Source organism: Balaenoptera physalus, assembly GCF_965194825.1.
Source record: "Balaenoptera physalus genome assembly, chromosome: 12".
NCBI classification, from domain to species: domain Eukaryota; kingdom Metazoa; phylum Chordata; class Mammalia; order Artiodactyla; family Balaenopteridae; genus Balaenoptera; species Balaenoptera physalus.
In genome coordinates, this window is record NC_138897.1 from 39289557 (window position 1) to 39303445 (window position 13889).

General features: G+C 37.0%; 1 long non-coding RNA gene across 1 annotated transcript in view; it reads left to right on the forward strand.

Annotated features, from left to right (window-relative positions):
* The window catches only part of LOC309639216, an 800045-nt gene that overhangs the window by 765251 nt on the left and 20905 nt on the right, over positions 1-13889 (forward strand). The window lies entirely within an intron of this gene.

The window sequence follows — 13889 nt, forward strand, 5'->3', positions numbered from 1 at the left end:
ATGTTTTTCCTCTGCTGCAGGCTGGAAGTTTGTCAGTTGTTTAAAATCCTCTTTGCATTGTGATGGAGTACTCTTGGGTTTTTTGGGGGGGCGTGGGGTGGGGGGAGTACTCTTGGTTTTCATTGACACTTTTCACTGCAAAATTGTGTCTTCCCTTTAGCGCTTCATTGTAAACCAATCCCATCAAGTTATGCGTGGGGGTTACTATGGATTTTCTCCCCAGTCTCAACCCCAATGGCCAGATACATACTAAAATATCACTTTTATCTTTCTTTTATATTATTATGGAGAAACATCTGTGGATTCCTTTGATCTAAAATATCACCTCCAAATTCATTGGCCAATCTTTCTCTGACCACCATTTCTTAGCACTTGCCTTCAGCTCCAGCTGGACAGACTTACTCTCCTTTTCACTTTTTAAATTAAAGTGTAGTTGACTTACAATGTTGTATTCATTTGAGGTGTACAATATAGTGAATCAATATTTTTATAGGTTACATACCATACAAAGTTATTGCAATATTATTGACTATATTCCCTGTGCTGTACATTATATACCTGTGACTTATTTATTTTATAAATGGTAGTCTGGACCTCTTAATTCCCTTCACCCATCCCTCTGCCCCACTCCCCTCTGGCAACCATTAATTTGTTCTCTGTATCTGTGTCTTTCCATTTTGTTATATTTGCTTGCTTTCTTTTTTAGATTCCACATATAAGTGAGATCATGTGAGATTTGTCTTTGTCTAATTTATTTCACTTAGCATAATACCCTCTAGGTTTATCCATGTTGTTGCAAATGGCAAGATTTTCTTCTTTTCTATGGCTGGGTAATATTCCATTATATAAATATATATGTATATAAACATCTTCTTCATCCATTCATCCAACAATGGTTAGGTTGCTTCCATAGCTTGGCTATTGTAAATAAAGCTGCAATGAATATTGGAACATTGTGGTGTATATATCTTTTTTAATTAGTGTTTTCCTTTTCTTAGGATAAATACCCAGGAGTGAATTGCTGGATCATATGCTAGGTCTATTTTTAATTTTTTGAGGAACCTCCATACTGTTTTCCATACTGGCTGCACCAATTTTATATTACCACCAACTGTGCACAAGCGTTCCCTTTTCTCCACATCCTTGCCAACACTTTTCATTCGTTCTCTTTTTTTTAAGCTATTTTTTTTTTAATTTATTTATTTTATGGCTGTGTTGGGTCTTCGTTTCTGTGTGAGGGCTTTCTCTAGTTGTGGCAAGCGGGGGCCACTCTTCATCGCGGTGCGTGGGCTTCTCACTATCACGACCTCTCTTCTTGCGGAGCACAGGCTCCAGACGCGCAGGCTCAGTAATTGTGGCTCACGGGCCCAGTTGCTCCGCGGCATGTGGGATCTTCCCAGACCAGGGCTCGAACCCGTGTCCCCTGCATTGGCAGGCAGACTCTCAACCACTACGCTACCAGGGAAGCCCTTGTTCTCTTTTTGATGATAGCCTCTCTGACAGGTGTGAGGTAGTATCTTACTGTGGTTTTGATTTGTATTTCCCTGATGACTATTGATGTTGAGCATTTTTTCATGTGTCTGATGGCCGTCTGTGTGACTTCTTTGGAAAACTGCCTATTCAGATTTTGTGTCCATTTTTAACTGGGTTGTTTCTTTTTTTGATATTGAGTAGTATGAGTTATTTGTATAATTTTGATATTAACCCCTTATTTGATATATCATTTACAAGTATATTCTCCCATTCTCCCTTTTCATTTCGTTGATGGTCTCCTTTATTGTGCAAAAACATTTTAGTATGATGATGTAACATTTGTTTATTTTTGCTTTTGTTGCCCTTGCCTGAGGAGACATACCAAAAAAAAATATTATGAAGACTTATGTCAGAAAGCATACAACCCATGTTTTCTTCTAGGAGTTTTACAGTTTTAGGTCTTACATTTATGTCCTTATTCCATTTTGAGTTTACTTTTGTATAAGGTGCAAGAAAATGGTCTAGTTTCATTCTTCTACATATCTAGTTTTCCAAAATCACTTATTGAAGAGACTTTTCCCCATTGTATAGTCTTGCCTTCTTTGTCATAGATTAATTGACCATAAGTGTTTGGGTTTATTTATGGACAATCTATTCTCTTCCCCTGATTTGTGTCTCTTTTAGTGCCAGTACCATACGGTTTTTTGTTTTTTGTTTTAAACATCTTTGTTAGAGTATAATTGCTTCACAACGGTGTGTTAGTTTCTGCTTTATAACAAAGTGAATCAGCTATACATATACACATATCCCATATCTCCTCCCTCTTGTGTCTCCCTCCCACCCTCCCTATCCCAACCCTCTAGGTGGTCACAAAGCACCGAGCTGATCTCCCTGTGCTATGCAGTTGCTTCCCACCAGCTATCCATTTTACATTTGGTAGTATATATAAGTCCATGCCACCCTTTCTCTCTCTCTCTCTCCCAGCTTACCTTTCCCCCTTCCTGTGTCCTGAAGTCCATTCTCTACATCTGCATCTTTATTCCTGTCCTGCCCCTAGGTTCTTCAGACCTTTTTTTTTTTTTTTAGATTCCATATATATATGTTAGATATTTAATATTCTCTTTCTGACTTACTTCACTCTGTATGACAGACTCTAGGTCCATCCACCTCACTACAAATAACTCAATTTTGTTTCCTTTTATGGCTGAGTAATATTCCATTGTATATATGTGCTACATCTTCTTTATCCATTTGTCTGTCAATTGACACTTAGGTTGCTTCCATGTCCTGGCTATTGTAAATAGAGCTGCAATGAACATTGTGGTACATGACTCTTTTTGAATTATGGTTTTCTCAGGATATATGACCAGTAGTGGGATTGCTGGGTCATATGGTAGTTCTATTTTTAGTTTTTTAAGGAACCTCCATACTGTTCTCCATAGTGGCTGTATCAATTTACATTCCCACCAACAGTGCAAGAGGGTTCACTTTTCTCCACACCCTCTCCAGAATTTATTGTTTGTAGATTTTTTGATGATGGCCATTCTGACTGGTGTGAGGTGATACCTCATTAGAGTTTTGATTTACATTTCCCTAATGATTAGTGATGTTGAGCATCTTTTCATGTGTTTGTTGGTCATCTGTATATCTTCTTTGTAGAAATGTTGATTTAGGTCTTCTGCCAATTTTTGGATTGGGTTGATTGTTTTTTGATATCAAGCTGCATGAGCTGCTTGTATATTTTGGCGATTAAACCTTTGTCAGTTACTTTGTTTGCAAATATTTTCTCCCATTCTGAGGGTTGTCTTTTGGTCTTGTTTATGGTTTCCTTTGCTGTCCAAAAGCTTTTAAGTTTCATTAGGTCCCATTTGTTTATTTTTGTTTTTATTTCCATTTCTCTAGGAGGTGGATCAAAAAGGATCTTGCTGTGATTTATGTCATAGAGTGTTCTGCCTATGTTTTCCTCTAAGAGTTTGATCGTGTCTAGCCTTACATTTAGGTCTTTAATCCAATTTGAGTTTATTTTTGTGTATTGTGTTAGTGAGTGTTCTAAGACACTGATGAAAGAAATTAAAGATGATACAAACAGATGGAGATATATACCATGTTCTTGGATTGGAAGAATCAACATTGTGAAAATGACTGTACTACCCAAAACAATCTACAGATTCAATGCAATCCCTATCAAACTACCAATGGCATTTTTCACAGAACTAGAACAAAAAATTTCACAATTTGTATGGAAACACAAAAGACCCCGTATAGCCAAAGCAATCTAGAGAAAGAAAAACAGAGCTGGAGGAATCAGGCTCTCTGACTTCAGACTATATTACAAAGCTACATTAATAAAGACAGTATGGTACTGGCACAAAAACAGAAATATAGATCAATGGAACAGAATAGAAAGCCCAGAGACAAACCCATGCACATATGGTCACCTTATTTTTGATAAAGGAGGCAAGACTATACAGTGGAGAAAAGACAGCCTCTTCAATAAGTGGTGCTGGGAAAACTGGACAGCTACATGTAAAAGAATGAATTAGAACCATACTGTTTTGATTGCTATAGGTGTGTAGCACATTTTGAAGTCATGGAGTATGATACCTCCAGCTTTGTTCTTCTTTCTCAAGATTACTTTGGCTCTTTGAGGTCTTATGTGGTTTCATACAAATTTTAGGAGTATTTCTCCTAATTTGGTGAAAACTGCCATAGGTGTTTTAATAATGATTGCACTGAATCTGTAGATTCCTTTGGATAGTGTGGACATTTAAGCAGTATTAATTTTTCTTATCCATAAGCATGGTATATCTTTCCATTTATTTGTTTCATCTTCAATTTCATTCATCAATGTCTTTTAGTTTTCAGAGTACTGGTCTTTCACCTCCTTGGTTAAATTTATTCCTAAGTAGACTGACCCTTGAACAATGCTTTGGCTAAGGGCGCCAACCCCGCAACTCAATCAAAAATCTGTGTATAAGTTTACAGGTGGCCCACTGTATCTGTGGTTTTGCATTCACAGATTCAACCAACCATGGATTGTGTAGTACTGTAGTACGTATGTATTGAAAAAAATCATGTATAAGTGGACCCATGCGGTTCAAACCTGTGTTGTTCAAGGGTCAAGCGTATTTTATTCTTTGTGATGTGATTGTTAAAGGGATTGTTTTCTTGATTTCTCTTTCTGATACTTCACTATTATTGTATAAAAATGCAGCTTTAACATTTTTGTACATTAGTTAGAATAATCTATGTGAATTATTAGGCTATCTGATACTAGAGATCTAATTTTTGTGCCTTCTAATACCTTTCTTATTACCCTGACTTTTACATTAAATCAGACAGTTACATTGAAAAAAAAATGCAGCAGATTTTTGTATATTAATCTTGTATCTTGCAACTTTACTGAATTTATTTATTAGTTCTAATAGTTTGTGGGTGGTGTCTTTAGAGTTTTCTACATATATTATCATGTCATCTGAAAATAGTGACAGTTTTACTTCTTCCCTTCCAATTTGTATGCCTTTATTTGTTTTTCTTGTCTGATTGCTGTGGCTAGGACTTCCAATACTATGTTGAATAAGAGTAGTGAGAGTGAACATCCTTGTCTTGCTCCTGATCTTAGAAGAAAAGCTTTCAGCTTTTCTCTGTTGAGTATGATATTACTGGTGGGTTTCTCATAAATTGCCTCTATTGTGTGGAGGTATGTTCCCTGTGTACCCACCTGTTGAGAGTTTTTATAATGAATGGATGTTGAATTTTGTTAAATATTTTTATACATCTGCTGAGATGATCATGTGGTTTTAATTTTTTGTTTTTTTAATGTGGTATATCACATTGATTGATTTGAAGATATCAAATCATATTTGCATCCCTGGAATAAATCCCACTTGATCATGATGTATGAACTTTTTAATGTATTGTTGAATTTGGTTTGCTAATATTTTATTGAGGATACTTGCATCTATATTCATCAGAGATATTGGCTTTTTTGTTTGTTTGTTTGTTTGTTTTTTGCAGTGTCCTTGTCTGGTTTTGGTATCAGGGTAATTCTGGACTCATAGAATAAGTTTGGAAGTGTTTCCTCCTCTTCAATTTTTTGGAATAGTTTGGGAAGCTACCTGATCGTGGACTTTTGTTTGTTAGGAGTTTTTTTTTGTTTGTTTGGTTTTTTACTGATTACTGTAATCAGTCTGGTCAGATTTTCTACTTTTTCCTGATTCAATCTTGGAACATTATATGTTTCTAAAAACTTATCCATTTCTTCTAGATTGTCCAATTTGTTGGCATGTAATTGTTCATAGTAGTCTCTTATGATTGTATTTCTGTGATTTTGATTGTAAGTTCTTTTTCATTTCTAATTTTATTTATTTGGGCCCTCTCTCTTTTTTCTTGATGAGTCTGGCTAAAGTTTTATCAATTTTGTTTATCTTTTCAAATAGTAGCTCTTAGTTTCATTATTGTCTCTTTCTCTCTCTTTTTTCTCTTTTTTTAATCTCTGTCTCATTTATTTCCACTCTGATCTTTATTATTTTCTTCCTTCTACTAACTTTGAACTTTGATTGTTCTGTTTTTTCTAATTCCTTTAAGTGTAAAGTTAGGTTGTTTATTTGAGATTTTTCTTGTCTTTTGAGGCAGGCCTGTATCATTACAAACTTCCCTCTTAGAACCTCTTTTGCTGTATCCATACATTTTAGAAAAATGTGTTTCTATTTTCATTCATCTCAAGGTATTGTTTTATTTCCTCTGATTTCTTCACTGATCCATTGGTTTTTTACTAGTATGTTATTTAGTCTCCAGGTGTTTGTGTTTTTTTCCAGTTTTCTTTCTGTAATTGATTTCTAGTTTCACACAATCATAAAAGATACTTGGTATAATTTCAGTCTTTTAAAATATATTGAGACTTGTTTTGTGGCCTCCTGGAGAATATTCCATGTGCACTTGAAAAGAATGTGTATTCTGCTGTTTGAGGATGGACTGTTCTGTAGATATCTATTAAGTTCATCTGTTTATTATGTCATTTAAGACCAATGTTTCCTTATTGATTTTCTATCTGGATGATCTATCCATTGATGTAAGTGGGGTTTTAAAGTCCCCTACTACTTTGTAGTATTATCAATTTATCACATTATGTCTGTTAATATTTGCTTTATATATTAGGTACTTCTATTTGTGATTGGCCTTTTTATCATTATGTAATGCCATAATTTGTCTTTTGTTATAGTCTTTATTTCAAAGTCTGTTTTGTCTGATGTGAGTATTGCCACCCTAGCTTTCTTTACATTTCCATTTGCATAGAATATCTTTTTACAATCCTTTACTTTCCTTTTTTTTATGGTTTACTTATTTATTGTATTGTATTTATTTATTTATTTTAATTCCTTTATTTTTTTTCAGTTATACATATACATGTATCTATTGTTTTTCAAATTCTTTCCCCAGGGAACTCTGCTCAATATAATCCTTTACTTTCAGTCTGTGTGTGTCTTTAGCTCTGAAGTGAGTCTCTTGCAGGCAGCATATAGATGGGTCTTGCTTTCTAATCCACTCAGTCACCCAGTGTCTTTTGACTGGGGCATTAGTCTATCTAAATTTAAAGTGATTATTGTTAGGTATATACTTATTGCCATTTTGTTATTTGTTTTTGGTTGTTTTTGTAGTTCTATGTTATTTTCTTCTTCTTTCAGGCTCTTCCCTTGTGGTATTTAAATTTTCTTTAGTGTTATGTTAGAGTTCTTTTTTCTTTGTTTTTTTGTGTATCAATTGTATATTTTTTCATTTGTAGTTACCATAAGGTTCATATATATCAATATCTATATCTATATATTATATACATATTATATATATGCACACACATTTGATTTAAACTGATAGTTATATGAGTTCAAACACATTTAAAAATCTTACATTTTTTACTTCCCTCCCAATGTTTTGTTTTTGACATCATATTTTACATTTTTTTTGTATTTATTGTAGTTACAGTTGATTGTATGACTTTTGTTTTTTAACTTTCATACTAAGTTTTTAAGTAGTTGATCCACTGCCTTAATATATATGTTGCCTTTACCAGTGATATTTTTTTCCTTCATATATTTTCTTATTTCTTGTTAGAGCCTTTCATTTTTCACTTAAAGAATACCCTTTAGCATTTCTTATAAGGTAGTTTAGTGATGATGAACTCTTTCAGTTTTTGCTTATCTGGGAAAATTTATCTCTCCAATTCTGAATGAAAAACTTGCTAGGTAGATTATCCTTGGTTGTAGTGTTTTTCTTTTGGCACTTTAAATATATTATGCTACTCCCTTCTGGTGTGCAAAATTACTGCTAAAAAATCAGCTGATAGTATTATGGGGGTTCCCTTGTATGTGACTCTTTGTTTTTCTTTTGTTGCCTTTAAAATTCTCTTTACCTTTAAATTTCACCATTTTAATTATGATATGTCTTGGTGTACATTTCTTTGGGTTTATCTTTTTGGGGGCTCTCCATGCTTCCTGGAGTTACATATCTGTTTCCTTCCATAGGCTAGGAAAGTTTTCAGCCTTTATTTCATCGAATTTGTTTTCTTCCCCCTTTATATCCCTCTTCTCCTTCTGGGACTCCTATAATGTGAATGTTATTATGCTTGATGTTGTCCCAGAGGTCCCTTAAACTATCTTCATTTTTTAAAATTCATTTTTCTTTTTGCTGTTCTGACTGGGTAATTTCCACTATTCTATCTTCCAGGTCACTTATGCATTTCATTCTTCTGTATCACTTAATCTGCTATTGATTTCCTCTAGTATGTTTTTCATTTCAGTTATTATATGCTTCAGCTCTGATTTTTTTAAAATGTTTTCTAATTCTTTCTTGAAGTCTTCACTGTCCCTCTCTTTCTCTCCTGAGTTCAGTGACCATGTCTATGACTGTTACTTTGAACTCTTTATCAGGTAAATTACTTATTTCTGTCTCATTACAGTTTTTTTCTGGGGTTGTATCTTGTGCTTTCATTTGGGAAATATTCCTGTCTTCTCACTTTGTTTGACTTTCTGTGTTTGTCTCTATGAATTAGGTGAAACAGTTGCGTCTCCCATTCCTTTGTGTAGGAGCATCCCTATGCAGACTGCATATGCCCAGTATTTTTGACAGGAGGGCTGGAGCTAAAGCAAGTGGGCGCTGGGGCTTTTTCTGGGATACATGGCTGCCTCCTTGGCCAGGTGAGCTGGAGCTGGAGCCCGATGTGGGCCAGGGCTTCTCCCAAGGCACATAAAAAACCACTGCCTTGGTGGGGAGAGGGTTCGAAGTGGAACCTGGCTCAGACCAGGGCTTCTCCCAAGGTATGCTGAAGACTACCACCCTGGCCGGATGGGGCTGGAGCTGGAGTCTGTTGTGGGCCAGGGCTTCTCCAGAAGTGTGCTGGAGGCAGAGCCAGATGCAGACTGTGAGTCATGTTGGGGTGGCCTTGGCAGGCCAGCTAGAGTGCCAGGTGCTTTTCAACCTGCTGCCCCTGTGCTGGGACTCAGAGTGAGTGAGTTTGTGAGTCTCAGTTTCCTACAGCCTTTCCCAGTCATAAGCCCCACTGGTTTTCAAAACCCATTAAGGGGTCTCATTTCCCCAGAGCCAGTGTGCAGGGCTGGAAAGCCCAATGTGGGGCTCAACATCCCTGCTCCTTATGAAGGACCTCCAAGTTTGTGATATCCCTTTCTCTTTGGGATCACCCATTGAGGGTGTGGGTTCTGACTGGATTATTTCTCTCCCCTTCATACCTGTCTAAATATGGTTTTTCTTTAGATCCTTAATTGTAGAAAAGCTGTGCTGCTAGTCTTCAGGTTGTTCTCAGAGAGAGTTGTTCTATATGTAATTGTAGTTTTGGTGTGTCCATGGGAGGAGAGTCTTCTTACTTGATCCCATTTCCAGACCTACTCACTTTCACCAACCACTTTCATCATTACTTGTATCTTTCCTCCCACTCCAGTTTCCACTCTTCCTACCTCTGGTTAAAACAAAACAAAACAAAACAAATGAACAAGCAAACAAAACTACATGCCCATTTTTTATTACCCAGTACAAGACTTAGGTTGTCTGTGAAGCTTCCGTGAAATTTCTTCAGCTGGTGCTCTCTTTCCCTCCTTTTCTAGTGTCCTGATACATCTGATCCACATCACATAGGTTAGCACTTCACTGTTTGAAAATTATTTCATGAGTGTGTGAACTTTGAAACATATCCTGCATCACTCTAGCACCTGGCAGACTGCTAGACATGTACAAGAGGCTTCCCTACTTATTTCTAGGCTGAAATAATTTTCTAGGCTGAAAACTGTTTCCAGCTACTTCCTTATACCTGTGGTGGTGGGGGGAAACAAAAACAAAACCAAAAAAACCTACACCTAATCCACTCAGAGTGATGCTCAAAATTCAATAATCATCTTGTGAAATATTCCCATTCCCCATGCAATTTGACACTTTTCCCAGGAGAGTATATCTCATCTTCTATGTTGCTAACTCTACTGCTTTGACAAATAGAGTTCACCCAGAACTCCCTTCAAATCATATTTAAACCTTCACACTTTCAGCAAAAACTCTGGGCTGTATCTCATTGAACCAGTCAGCTTCACTAATTTGTAACCAATTTTTGATTTACTAAATGCCAGTGTTCAGCTAGAAGAGAGATGGAAAAGCCCCCAGGTGACTGCTGACCTTCTGATTAGAGGAATAAGATAACCATACCCAATTTCATATTCATATATCTATAGAGATTGGGTATGAAAAATTTTCCCCAGGGTTAGAAAGAAGAAGGAAAGCATAAGGACCAAAAATGGCATGTGGTTAAAGGACTTATGAATTAATAGGAGAGACTTATTATAACCTTCAAAATGGATAAGAAATATGCTGGTGCTGGGCTTTTCTGAAAACTTGAATACCGTTCTGAGCAGGCTAGTTCTAGCAGGGGACTTTTATCTTCTAAAAAGTGGAATATACTATAAACAATAAGGGATTTTGCTCGCAATGAGAGGTACAGGTGACTACTACTCCTAAAGTGTTGTGGAGAGCAGGGCCAGCTCTGGCACAATTGTGCAGTATAAGGGGTTTGGTTTGGTTCTTCTCTGTCCTCCTCCATGTGTGCAAACCTGTCCCAAATCCTCTCCCTAGTCTTTTCATGGACATCTCCCATATTAACCACCTCAACCCTTGTAACTTTTTTCTCCCTTTTATGCTTCCTATCACAAACTCGCTCCAGCCCTGTGTGAGATTCACTATTATCAATGGAGAGATGATTTGCTGTGTGTTCTTCCCAGAGCATATGCATTTGAACAGGGGGAAGACTGACATACCCAAGGGACTGAGTTTCTAAAAGACATTTTGGCCTTGAGGGTTCTCTAAACACAAATTACACTGTAGACCACCTGGCTTTTAAGACAGCCCTTGGAAACTGATTAGAGTGGGGTCACGGTGCACAAGCCAGGCTCTTTGAAATGACTCTGAGGAGAAGCATCAAAAACATGCAGAAGAGCTGCATCTAGGACAAGTCAGGGCAGGTGGCTGGTCACAGGGACTGGCTGGACTGGGGGAAAGTAAGCAAGGGGAATTCTGGTGAAGAACCATTTGGTAACGAGTCATGTAGATGCCATGTCTGACTCATAGCTTGTGGGGAGGGAGGGCTTCTGTCTGTTCCAGAGGGGCCCCTGGGAAAATCACAATAATAAGCAGCCTCAGTGGGGAACCAAGACTTTCTGTACAGTTAGGATAGCCAGAATAATGACAGAAAGATCTCAGAACTTTCCCCTTCTTTAAGTAAAAAATGAGTACTTTCTATTTATTTATGTCCCAAGGAAATGCATAATTTCATCTTCAATTATATTCAGTCTTTCCTTTTGCTATTAATCTATTTTTATATTCACTGTGGACTAGTAATATTTCTACTTCAGAGGTTCTCTAAAAAGATTGCACTGTCATTAGAGGTTGCATGTATTGGGGAATAATGTGGAAGGAGTACAGATGTGGTACAATGCCAGGGGTATCTGTGGACTGGAAAACACAACAGCCAGCAGAGACTGCATGAGATGTGTTAGAAAGAGTCAAGGAATGGCACTGGAAGGTCATGTATGAGTCCACATGCCAAGAGGATTCACTGTTGGATAAGGAGATTGTTGCAAAGCCAGCTATGCACCTTCCCCTGTGAACCTCATTCAGCCCACAAAGCAACCCCATGAGGCTGGTGTTTCACTACTCCTCATTTACAGATGTGAAAACTGAGGCTCAGAGATACTAAGTACCTTGCTCAAAATGAAGAGAGCAAGCCAGTGACAGAGCTAGGATTTGAACACTCTCCTCCTCCACACCTCACTCTGTCCAGCAGGTTTTTGAACACTGGAGACATTGAAAGAAGGATTTGGAAACATACACAGGGATGTTAGTTGAATTATGGGAGACCATAAGCCTTAGGTGGCATGGGAAGACTCATCTACTTATCCACTGCTTTAGAGAAAGTTTTAATTTGACATTACCAATAAAAAAGTATTAAATCCTAAAAGACTCTAAGAGGAGTGATTTCATACTCTTGAAAGGTAATGTTTTCTTATTTTCTGTTGTTCTTATTGTTAGGGTTGTCTGATCATTAGTCTTACGTAAGTCCCTCTAGGAAGGAAAAAATTCCTCCTGTTTAACTGAATGATAAAACAAATGCCTCCACTGCCATTTTTATTTATGGTGTAATCAGCTCAGCTCCCCTAGAACATGCTATAGACTCACTGCCTTTTCAAAATATGGACCATCTAAGCTTGTATACGCTCGATAACACTCTAAATGTGTTTATTCAAGCACTCTTTTCCTAATTATTATTTTTGGGTGTATTTCAAAGGACATTTAATCCATCTCTGAGTCATTTACTTGAGCTCATTCAAATCATTCAGAAATAGACTGCAAGAAATATTTGCTTTTTAGGTAGTATCAGAATCACCACATACCTCAAAATTTGGTGCATTGGCCAAGATAAAATGAAATTGCAGTTTTTAAGTGAATTTTTGAACTATGAGGTTGAAAGAACAGATTGTTAGCAGACAACAATTACTTCCTAACTTTATTTTATATGCTAAAATTTGAAGTCACTCCACAACATTTAGGAGGATACAAGAGACCAAGGAATGAGTTAATTTTGCTGGCTGCTTGAGTACTCATGGCACCATCTCTTCTGCCCTGTTTTTGTGTCCCTGGGTCAGTATTCATGTTTTTGCCCTGAGGGCAAACTGCTCTTTTCTACATACAGCACATTTCCACATGAACCTCTTAGGGAAAGTCAGTATTTGATAAAGAAAATCCAAGTCAGAAATAAATCATAATATTAAGTTACAGAGGGGGAACATTGAATACTGAACAACTGGTATACCAAGATAACACAATTTAGGGCAGCTGTAAGTAAAATCCAGGTCAGCATCAGGAAGACATGTAGGGTGTTCCTTGCTGAAAAGAGAGTTACTATGTAAATCAGAAATCAAGTGAAGAGTACATGCAAGCTATTTATCCCACCTGAAGATCAGTTAGTCTTCTTAGAGCCAAACAAATTATATTTTTCTCTGTGATGTTGGCAGTGATAAATAAAAATTAGTGATCTCTCAACAGGGATGTGTCCTCCAAGCCTGTTATTGAAATTGTTGAAAAAAATATAAAAAGCCCTCAGTAGAATAATGCAACAGCCAGGGGTAGATCTCAAGATATTTTAGATATGGGGCATAATATAAACTGAATATCTGGTTTTTTTCTTTGGATTTATGGACAGCCACAAACGTTCTAAGGGGCAAAGGTGATCTTTTCATCCCAGGTTAAGTTTTTCTGCTGGCCATACAGCAAATTATCCAATCTCTCCAGTTTGACGTATCAAGTCCTGAATGGCCTGGCCCATCTTTAGTTCTCAAACTCTCTTCCAGCCACTCACTTACAAGCAGACCAAATTTTCCAGAGTAGACTATGATCTTTTGGATTCTGTGGCACATCCAACTGGGAAATCTTTTTGTCTCCTCTATGTCCCATAACATTTTACTAATCTAATCAGACTGGCTGACTAGAGGCCACAGTTTAGTTATCTTTATACTTCTAAGCCCAAGCAAAGAACCCAGAACCCACTAGAAACTGCTATATAAATATTTTTGGTATGATGAATAAAAAGCTTCATGACATGACCTAGTAATCAAAATTTTCCACAACATTTTCAGCCAAGAGGGATCAAATACAATTTTCAAGGCTTTGAAAAAGAACCTACCTCACCACTCATTTTATTAATACTCTTGTTACTTGGTTAGGGGTGAGGCCAAAACTTTGCACATCTTCTAAGAAATATCGTTGCAAATCTGGAAATGGAAAAAAATTAACACAAGCCCACAGCTGGAAGCTGGATGATGACTTCTCAGCTGATGCCTGCATTTGATGTGAAGGGGGAGCTTGCAGAAACT